Source organism: Podarcis filfolensis (genome assembly GCF_964270895.1).
Source record: "Podarcis filfolensis genome assembly, chromosome: 7".
NCBI classification, from domain to species: Eukaryota; Metazoa; Chordata; class Lepidosauria; order Squamata; family Lacertidae; genus Podarcis; species Podarcis filfolensis.
In genome coordinates this window covers 2961525-2971221 of record NC_139603.1, presented here as the reverse complement: position 1 = coordinate 2971221, position 9697 = coordinate 2961525, and positions in this window count along the sequence as shown.

Below are 9697 nucleotides of genomic sequence, written 5' to 3'. Positions count from 1 at the left end.
TGGAAAGAGCCAATGGGGAACAAAGTGTATTTTTAAGTGGTACGGCAGTCTCTGCTGTGTCTCCGTTCTCCCAAGGAACACGTACCCTGTTGAGTGCCATGACCCCCCTGGCACCTTGCAGAGTAGGGGTTGGCAACCAGCTTTTGTAACAAACCTGACATTTACGTAACCAACGCCAGGCACATGCAGAAGAGGCACGTCTGCACCCAACACGGGCCTAAGGAAGAGAGAGAGGGAAACGAAGTACAGTATGCTCCTTTCTCTTCATGAGATCCGGGAAAAGGACACCACACAGAGCCCTCTCGGCCAGAGTCCCTGCTTATCAGCAATGCAGCTCTGCAGACTTAGCTGCTTTTCATGCTGCAGGTTTTAAGGGAAAGGCATCTAGCGGGCTTCAGCTTGCACAGGGCTGGAGCGTAGTGTGATTTCTTTTGTATTATTTCTTTGCACCATTGCTGTGTGTGACCCTTGAGAAAGAGGTTCCTGCCCCAAGGGGCTTACAATCTTTAATAAGACACAGGGAGGGAACAGAGAAAGGTTGAGGTCCAGAGTGGATCCTAAGTCCTCCTGTGAGACATAAGCCAGGGTCTCTGAGTTTAGACTTTGGGATTCCTGGACATTTCCCATCTGTAACCTGTTCCTCTATTTGTATTTTCCTTTCTGTCTCATACTGAGAGGCTGCTGTGGCGCCATGAAGTGAGGCAAGAAGGGGAAGCCGCCATGGAAGTAGAGGTATGTTAATTCCATGGGGAATCCACCCCCCCCCGGTGCCAGGAGGTAATGGTGCCAACCTGAGTGAAACACTGCTGGGGTGGGAGTAAGCCTGACTCCCCCCAGCTGCTCACCCCCTCCTTCTGAGCCAGGGGTCGGGCCGTCATGCGCCCAGGCAGGGGCACTGGGGTCGACAGCCAGTGGTGACGTGGACATGGGCAGCATGGCAGGGGTGATTGTTCTGTCCCCCTCCTTTCCTGGGTCAGCTGGCCAGGCACGCTTGCCAGTGCTCAAGCTGCCCCTGCCGTAGTTTGGGGGCTGCCCTTCCACGGGGCCCTATGTCCCCAACGCAGGAGGGCCCTGCCTCCGCTGGCTCACCTTCCCCTGCACTGCTGCTGAGCTGCTCTGTGCCAGCAGGAGAAGGAGGGAAGTGGCTGGAGGGAGGCAGCAGACGGAGGACAGGAGGGAGCTGGAAGGCGCGGGGGGGGGGGGAATATTGAGGGTGATGTGCCCCAGAAGAACATTATTGGGGAGGGAACCACAGGATCCCTGCCCCCTAGAATGGATTCCTGTGCCAGGAGAATACTATGTCTTTCTTCCTTCACAGGGCCGTGGTTTGGGAAAGGCTCTGGCCAAGCAGCAGCAGCCGCAGCCCAGCAGTGCCGTGGGGAAACCCAGAATTTGTAGGTATGCTGAACTAAGCTGGCCGGGATGGATGCCCATACAGAGGCCACGTGGGAGAAGTTAGTAAGATCAGGTAGGGAGAAATGCCCCCTTCCCAGGTCCCCCACACTCCTGCCCCAGACTGGGGCTGGCGTGGCTGGGAGCCAGGCGCATGCTGACGTCTTCTTTTGCTTTGCAGCGAGGGAAAGACGCAGCCTGGGAGCCGCTGCATCCCGGGAGGGACTGCAGCCCAGACAAAGGACACCTGCCTCAGAGGTACAGGGTGGGGGAAGGAGGGGGGCCTTAGGAAACACACAAGAAGGGTCTGCAGGATCAGGCCAAGGGCCCCTCAGGTCCAGCCTCCTCTTCTCCCAGGGGCCACCCAGATGCCTGTGGGAAAGCCACAAGCAGAATTTGAGCCCAAGAGCCTCTGCCCACCTGGGACTTCCTGCAAGTGCTTTTCTGAAGCATTGTTTCCTCCATCAGGACTAGTAGCCTTTGACTGCCCTCTCCTCCGTTCCGTTGCCTATGCAGTCAGAGATGCTCTTCTGCTGCATCTCATGGTCATCTGTTGGTTCCTTCAAAAAGGCGGCTCTTGTGAGCTCAGCAGTGGACTCTGCTTTAAGTCCCTGGGGTGGGTGTGACAGATGAATGGGCATCTGAGGGGATGTACTATCATTGTGTCCTGAGACCTTCCAGAGCAATTGCTGCTCTCTCTCTCTCTCTCTTACACACACACACACAGAGTAATGTGTAAGGTAGATTTCAGAGTTCAATGTCAGTGTTTTGCTTAAAATAGCATTCAGTGCGGTCTGAGGAGTAATTTTGATGTTGCAGTTATCTAATATTAATATTTAACATTAAAACATTGAGATATTTTCTAATGAGCTGGTTGTCTTTAGCCTATGTCTAAGATAGAAGCCTGGAAAGATTTCCCTGCCAAACTTGGCCTGCAAAGGCTGGGTGAGATAACAATCTGAGCCACAGAGCCAAGAAGGCTTCCCACCCTTGTGATAGGAAAACAAGCCACCAAAATACTTGGGTCATGTCAGGCATCCATTGTGGAAAAGAAGATTTCCGTTTGGGGAGTTAATTTTCGCTGACACAGAAGGTGAAAGGGCCTGCAGCTCAAAGATAGCTGTTGCTGAATCACTTGTTTCTTGCAATATAAGGCATTAATATATATATATCAGCATGTACACAAAAAGAGAGAAACCCCAAGAATGAAGGAAACAAGCTGAAGGAAATCTTGAGGAGACAGCTGAAGAACCTCTAGGATTCCCTGGCAGGACAATTAGTTCCAGTTGCTTTATTATTGCTGCCATTTGCTGGAGCCTCTAGAGCAGGATGGTTCAACTTTTCATACCAAGGGGGCCACGCGACTACTTTGACACAGAACCTACGGGCCACACACTGCCTTCCTGCATGGGATGTGAGGAGCAAACCCAAAATTTGACACCCCACCCTCCAGCTTTGGTGCTGCCTTCCCAAGCCTGGCTAAGTAACATGCTGGGCTTTGGGAAGGTGTGAGGGCTCTGACAGGGTCCTAGAGTCCTCCCTTCTTCCCAAAGCCTAGTTAGCACTTTCCCAGCTTTGGGAAGGAGGAAGGAGGGCTCAAGGACCATGCCAGAGCCCTTACGCCTCCTTCCTAAAGCACAGTGCTTTGCTTACTCAGCTTCGGGAAGGCAGGGTGAGGGCTGGGGGGGGGCGTCAAATGTTGCTGAGAGTTGCCAAAAAAAGGCATTGAGGGTAGCATTGAGCTGCACTTTGGACCAACCTGCCCTAGAGCATCTGTGTCTCTCTAGGTGTTGTTAAAACCCAACTTCCATCACTCCTTAACCAGCAATACCAATGGTCAGGGATGATGGCAATTGGAGTCCAAGTACATTGGAGGGCAACAGGTTCCCCATCCCTGCTCTGGAAAACCAGGGTTTTGAGTCTATCATTAGTAGGGAGCAGATAAAGGGACTGTGATGGAAGACTGGGAGTTCAGATAGGAGACAGACCAAGGAAGAGATCGGCCTCATTTGCTGTGGTGGCTCTCAAAGGAGGTCAGAGGGGTGCTACATACCTACCCAAGGTATGTAGCACCTTTTGCTGCACTTGTTTGTTCTACCTTTTCCTTGGGGAATCTGCCTTTGCTGTCTCTTTCCCTCTCTGCTTTGGGATGCCTTGCGTAGTCATGGTGCAATGTGTTTCCGAAAAGAGATCAAGTATGTGGGTGTCAGGCTTCAGGGACTCGGCTTACTCCCCCACTCCCTTTAGCAGCAGAAAAGCAGAACAAAGTGAAAGGAGTCTCTTACCATTTAGAGATTTTAATGAGCACAACGAGAGAACAAATAATCCATTCCTAGGATGAAGGTGCTCCGAATTAAGGATTCCACCCACTTCCCCCTTCATCATCCACTTCACTTCTGTGTCTTGCAACCTGATCTTGCAACCACTTTGCTTTCTGTGCTGTCACCTTATCTACTCTCCTTGACTTTGGGCTGAGCAGATGGACGCTTTCCAGCACAAGAGAGTCTGTTAACTCTCTCTCTCTCAGTTCTTCTTCTCCTAGCTGTTCACCACCCAGTTCTTCCCAACTTCTGTCTTCTAAACTATGTCTCTCTGCAATCTCCTGTTCCAAATCTATACTGTCCCATTGCTCCTGAGAAGATTCAGGATCCTGGTCAGGAACAGGGGGAGAGGGAGACTCCTACCATTCCTCCTCAGTGCAGCCCTTCTCAGCATGATCCCTGACATCACCCCCCCAAGGCTCTCCTCCTCCTTCCACCCTGCTGGCTTGGGTCTAGGGGGGTGGCTTGCATGACATGCCCTTTGCAGTTCTGGTGCATGCACACACTCTGCATACTCCCACGATCTTTCTGCTGGCCCATACCCCTTCCACCCAATTAGGTACTGCAACTTCTTCCGTCACCATCGAGAGTATAGGATTTGCTCTACTTCGTATTCCTCCTCTCCTTCCACTATGACAGGAGGCAGAGAAGCTTCCTTAGGAGTCTGGTACGGGTGTGCGGGCACCACTGGTGACAACAATGATCTGTGGAACACGGGGTGAATCTTCATGTATACAGGCAACTGGAGTCTAAAAGTCACAGGATTAATCTGGTCTATCACTTCAAACGGACCCACTCTCTGACTGCATCAGCCTTTTTGGGCCAAATAGCATGTTGACAACCACACTTGATCCCCCACCTTGATCTCACTGCCAGGCTGCTGGTGAGCACCTGCTGCCTTTTTTATAGGCCTCCTTTGCACAGTCCAGACTCTCCTATAGTAACTCCTGGGTGGTTGCCAACTCCTCTACGAATTCTTCTGCAGATGGCACTGAAAAGGTGTCGGTTGGTGATGGAACGGAGTGAGGATTGTACCCATAGCTAGTGAAGAAGGGGACCTGCTGAGTTGAAATATGAAGGGCGTTATTGTACACGGACTCTGCTAAAGGGAGCTTGGTTACCCAATCGTCTTGCTGGTAGTTTACTGTCAGGTGCTGGTGTGGTTGCTCGAGAGTAAACAGGCAAGACTCAAACCTGTCTTTTCCAGGCTTTATTCTTGGTGCAAACTATTTACAGTGAAGAGCGTCGTAAGTTCATGTCTGGCTCAATCGCTAGCAGAATCTGGGAGTGGTCGGTCTTTGTACCTCCCCCAGCATAAAAGTCGTGTCACCCCCAGCTTTTTCTGCCCCTCCCTGCGCCGAAGCCTACTGCGCAGAATGGGCGCTGGCAGGGGCGTACTTTCCCCCTCTCCGGTTTGCTCAGGCTTGGTGTTGAGGCTCTCCCTAGCATTCCCTGGTCCCTGCACCTCTTCTCCACTGGAGGTGGGGCTTTCCTCCTCGCCAGAGGACGAACTGCTTCGCAAGATTTTCGGAGGCTCCCTATAACACAACTGCCCTTCCATCTCTCACCTCTGAGTTGATGGCAGTTCCCTGACATTTACGTAACAACAAAGGTATTTCTGCAACGTGGCATTAGTCTTCTCCAACTGTCCATTAGTCTTGGGATGTCTGGTAGAGGAAAGGCACAACTCCACCTTGAGTAACTGCATGAGTTTCTTCCAGAACTGCGAGGTGAATTGGGTTCCACAATCTGAAATCAGTCAGAGTGGGAGCCCTTGCAACTTGAACATGTGGTCTACGAAGAGCTGTGCTGATTCTTGGACTGTCAGGGGAGTCCCTTACACGGCACAAAGTGCACCATTTTGGTGAACAAGTCCACTACTACCAGATTACTGTCTGCTACTGCGACTTTGGTAGATCCATTATGAAGTCCATAGCAATGGTTTCCCAAGACCCTTGTGGGGTAGTTAACAATTGCAGCAACCCTGCTGGCGCTTTCTTGGGCCTCTTTGCCTGTTGACAAGTCTTGCAGGCTCACACATATTCCTTCACCTCTTCTCATACTCTTGGCCACCAAAATTGCCGTGTCACCTGGTATAAGATCTTGTGCTGTCTGAAGTGATCCGCTGCAGGGTTATCATGACCTTGGCTCTAAGGTCACCCGCTGGAGCGTAAAGAGCTTCTCCTTTGTACAATAGTCCCTCTTTCTCAGAGAAGCCCTCTGCCCCATTGGTGTCTCCTTGCAACATTGTTAACTTGCCTCTGGCGAAGGCATCCTCTCGAGTTTGCCATTGGAAGTCTGCATCATCCCCCACCAATCCTGCAGCCAACTGTAGCTGTGTCGGCTTCAATATATGCCTATATACTGAGACTGGTTCATCCTCCTAGAAAGGGCATCCGTCCCCTGATTCTGACTGCCTGCCACATACTGGACTCTGAAATCAAACCTGGCAAAGAACTGCGCCCAGCGAATCTGTCTCCAATTCAAATGCCTTGTCTTCTGCCAATACTCTATATTACGATGGTCGGTGCGCACCTCTACCTGGTGGTGTGCCCCTCCCAGGAAGTGTCTCTGCACTTCAAAGGCTTTCTTGTTCTTCCAAATGGTGTAGTTCTGCTTGGAAGGAGTCAGCTTCCTAGAGTGGAAGGCGCACGGACAGAGGTTGCCATCTGGGTCTGCCTGCAACAACATCACACCTACTGCCCTGTCAGAAGCATCCGTTTCCATGATCAGCAGCCGGTAAGGGTCTGCGTGTGCTAGGTACACCTCCAAAGAGAACATGGTTTTGACTTGCTCAAATGGCTGTCGCGCCTCTGCCGTCCACTGGAAGGACTTCTTGCCTCTCAAACAATCTGTGAGAGGTGTAGCAAGCCTCGCATAGGCCGGCATGATCTTGCAGTAGGAGTTTGTGAACCCCAATAATATCTGCAGGTTCTTTCTTTTGGGTTCCTGTCATGAAACCACACTCTGTACCTTAGCGGGGTCCATGTACACCCCCTCAGGCATGAGTCTGTAACCCAGGAAATCTACAGTTGAGATGTGGAATTGGCACTTTTCCAATTTAGCATAAAGCTGGTGTTCTCTCAATCACTGCAGCACCTCTGTCACATGCCAGATGTGTTGCTCTGGGTCCTCTGAATAAATCAGCACACCATCGAGGTGCACCACCATGAACCTATCCATTAGACCACTGAGGACATAGCTGATGAAGGCTTGGAACGTTCCTGTCCCTGACTGAAGTCCAAAGGGCATGACCAGATATTTGAAGCTGCCATTTCTGGGGCAGAACATCATTTCCCACTCATCTTCCTCATTCCTGACAGTGGGTGACATACTACAGGATTGGCAAGTTGCAATCCAGAAAAAAGCTTGAAACTTGATACTAATCCCTCAAAAATTTGTTTTTGTCAACTACCCAAAACTGAAGGGCTTCCTCTCACGGATAGATTGCATAATGCATTTCCTGAACATCCTGAATGATATGTTGACAGGAGTAGTAAATGTTAGGGAAGAGTTAGAAGTTTTCAGTTTATCAGAGGGAGAAAGCATTCCCCAAGGGGGGAAGGAGAGCAGTGAATCTAAGAGAAGAGAGCAAGAGGAACAACAGGGAGGGACCGGCTGTTCACAGGAAAGGCAAGGGTTAAGTTCTAGCTCAGACTGGGAGGAGGGGAGATACAAGCCAGCTCTAGCCAGGAGGGTAGGAAAAAGAGCGGGAAAACGAAGGGAAAGGAGCCTTCGCCATTTTGAGGGTGGCTGGTCACGGAGAAGCAGAGCTCAGAAGGTATCTGAAAGAAGTGACTCTGAGGAATAATAGTTAAGAACTGTTTATAAGATTATTTTGTTAATACACAATAAAAAGTTATAAAAGAACAAGAAGCGTTTGTGTGGTGATCTGAAGAGGACAACGACCAGGCCTGACAGAATACCTTCTGCTCTGCGCCTCTTCACTATATGTAAAGAAGGAGAAGCCAAAATGGAGGGAGCTGTGGCTCCAGTTGGGCAAGGAGAAACCCCAGCGCTCCAGCTAACATTACAGGACTTATGGCAACAGAACTTACAGTTGAAAAGTCAAGTCGACGTACTATCGGCAGCATTGGGAGAACATAGAACCATGTTGCAAGCGACGCGGGGAGACAGAGTGAGTAAAACATTTACTGTGCATCCACGTAGCTTCAAGGGAGAAAGCTCTGAATACATGGCTTTCAAGACAGAAATTTCGTACATAATTGAGATAAAGGATAAAGAATTTCAATCTGAGCAAGAGAAGGTTGCTTATGTGATTAATTTCTTGGAAGGGAGGGCTAAGGACTGTGTTATACCCCTCATATCTCGGAGGGATGCCGCCCTAGGAAATCTACAAATGTTTCTGCAGTATCTAGACACGATTTTCTTAGACCCTGCGCATGAAACAACCACAGCTAGGCAGCTGTTGAGAATGAGACAAGGAAAAGACACTGTGGGAGTTTATTGGTCCAACTTTAGTTTGCTGGTGCAGAAATTAAAATGGGATCTGAATTCCCCAACAGTTGCAGCCCTTTTTAGGGAAGGACTGAATAATGAGATTTTAGACCAATTGGCCCAAATGCCAGAACCTAGTTCCTTGGACTCTCTGGTCCGAATGTGCCTGCAATTGAGCCTACGCATAGAACGGAGGGCTAGTGAAAATAAGGAACAATGGAGACTGCGGTGGCGCGAAAACAATATTATCGAAAGTACAGAGAGCAGAGCGGGCAACGTGCCAAGACGAGAGCGGCCAGAGCCCATGGAATTAGGGGCAGCCAGACCCCTCCCAGTTACTACCTCTTCCATGGTAAGAGGAAATGCAGGGAGAGGAAGAGACACGAGGCGTTGCTTTGTCTGTGGAAAACCAGGGCATCTAGCACGACAATGTCGCAATCGTAAAGAATGGGAGTCTCTATCTGGAGCAGACATGGGAGAAGACAATTGCCCGAAGGAACTGCATCAGGGAAACGAATGTCCCCGGCTGGAAATGGGAGCTTGCAGCCGGGTGGAGGAACAATAGAAGGCTCTCACGCAGAACCACCTATCCCAGGACTAACAGTGAAGGTGCAACTACAACTACCCAATGGATATAGGGTCCAGGTAGACGCGCTGTTAGACTCAGGAGCGTCAGCAGATTTCATAGACCAGAAATTAGTACAGGAACACAAAATTGCTTTGTTACCTTTGAATTTCCCACTACGAGTGAAAACAATCGACGGCAGACCGCTACTGTCAGGAGAAGTGACTTACGAGACTCCACCAATGAGAATGGATATGAGTCATCACTCAGAGACCAGGGCATTTCATGTGACCAAACTAGCTGGGCACCCGATAGTCCTGGGCATGAGTTGGCTCAATCGTCACAATCCAGTGATTGCCTGGCATCAAAGGTCTTTGGTTTTTGGTTTGATCTATTGTATGACACATTGTTTGGGGCAAAAGGGGAAAATCTCAGTGGAAGTAATGGGAACAGAGGTGGAAGGGAAGTTGATGGGGAATGATAGTGAGATTCCGTCACAATATATTGCTTATCGGGATGTTTTTTGTGAAAAAGAAGCGGATAAACTTCCACCACATAGGCCCTATGATTGCAAGATAGATCTAGTCCCTGGGGCATAGTTGCCACCAAGCAAGATATATGCCATGTTGGAAGTAGAATCTGCAGCATTGAGGGAGTTCCTGCAAAAGAATTTGCAGAGAGGTTTTATGAGAGAGTCCACGGCCTCGGGGGGTGCTCCCATCTTTTTTGTCAAAAAGAAAGGGGAGGAAGGGGCACCGAGATTAGTATGTGACTTCAGAATCCTTAATAGCCAAATGAAGCCTCGTGTGTGCCCACTGCCACGTATAGATGACCTCTTAGAGAGAGTAAGGTCAGCCAAAGTCTTTACCAAGCTTGATCTACGAGGAGTATATAATCTGATAAGGGTCAGAGAAGGGGATGAGTGGAAAACCAGTTTTTGTACTAAGTATGGTGCATTTGA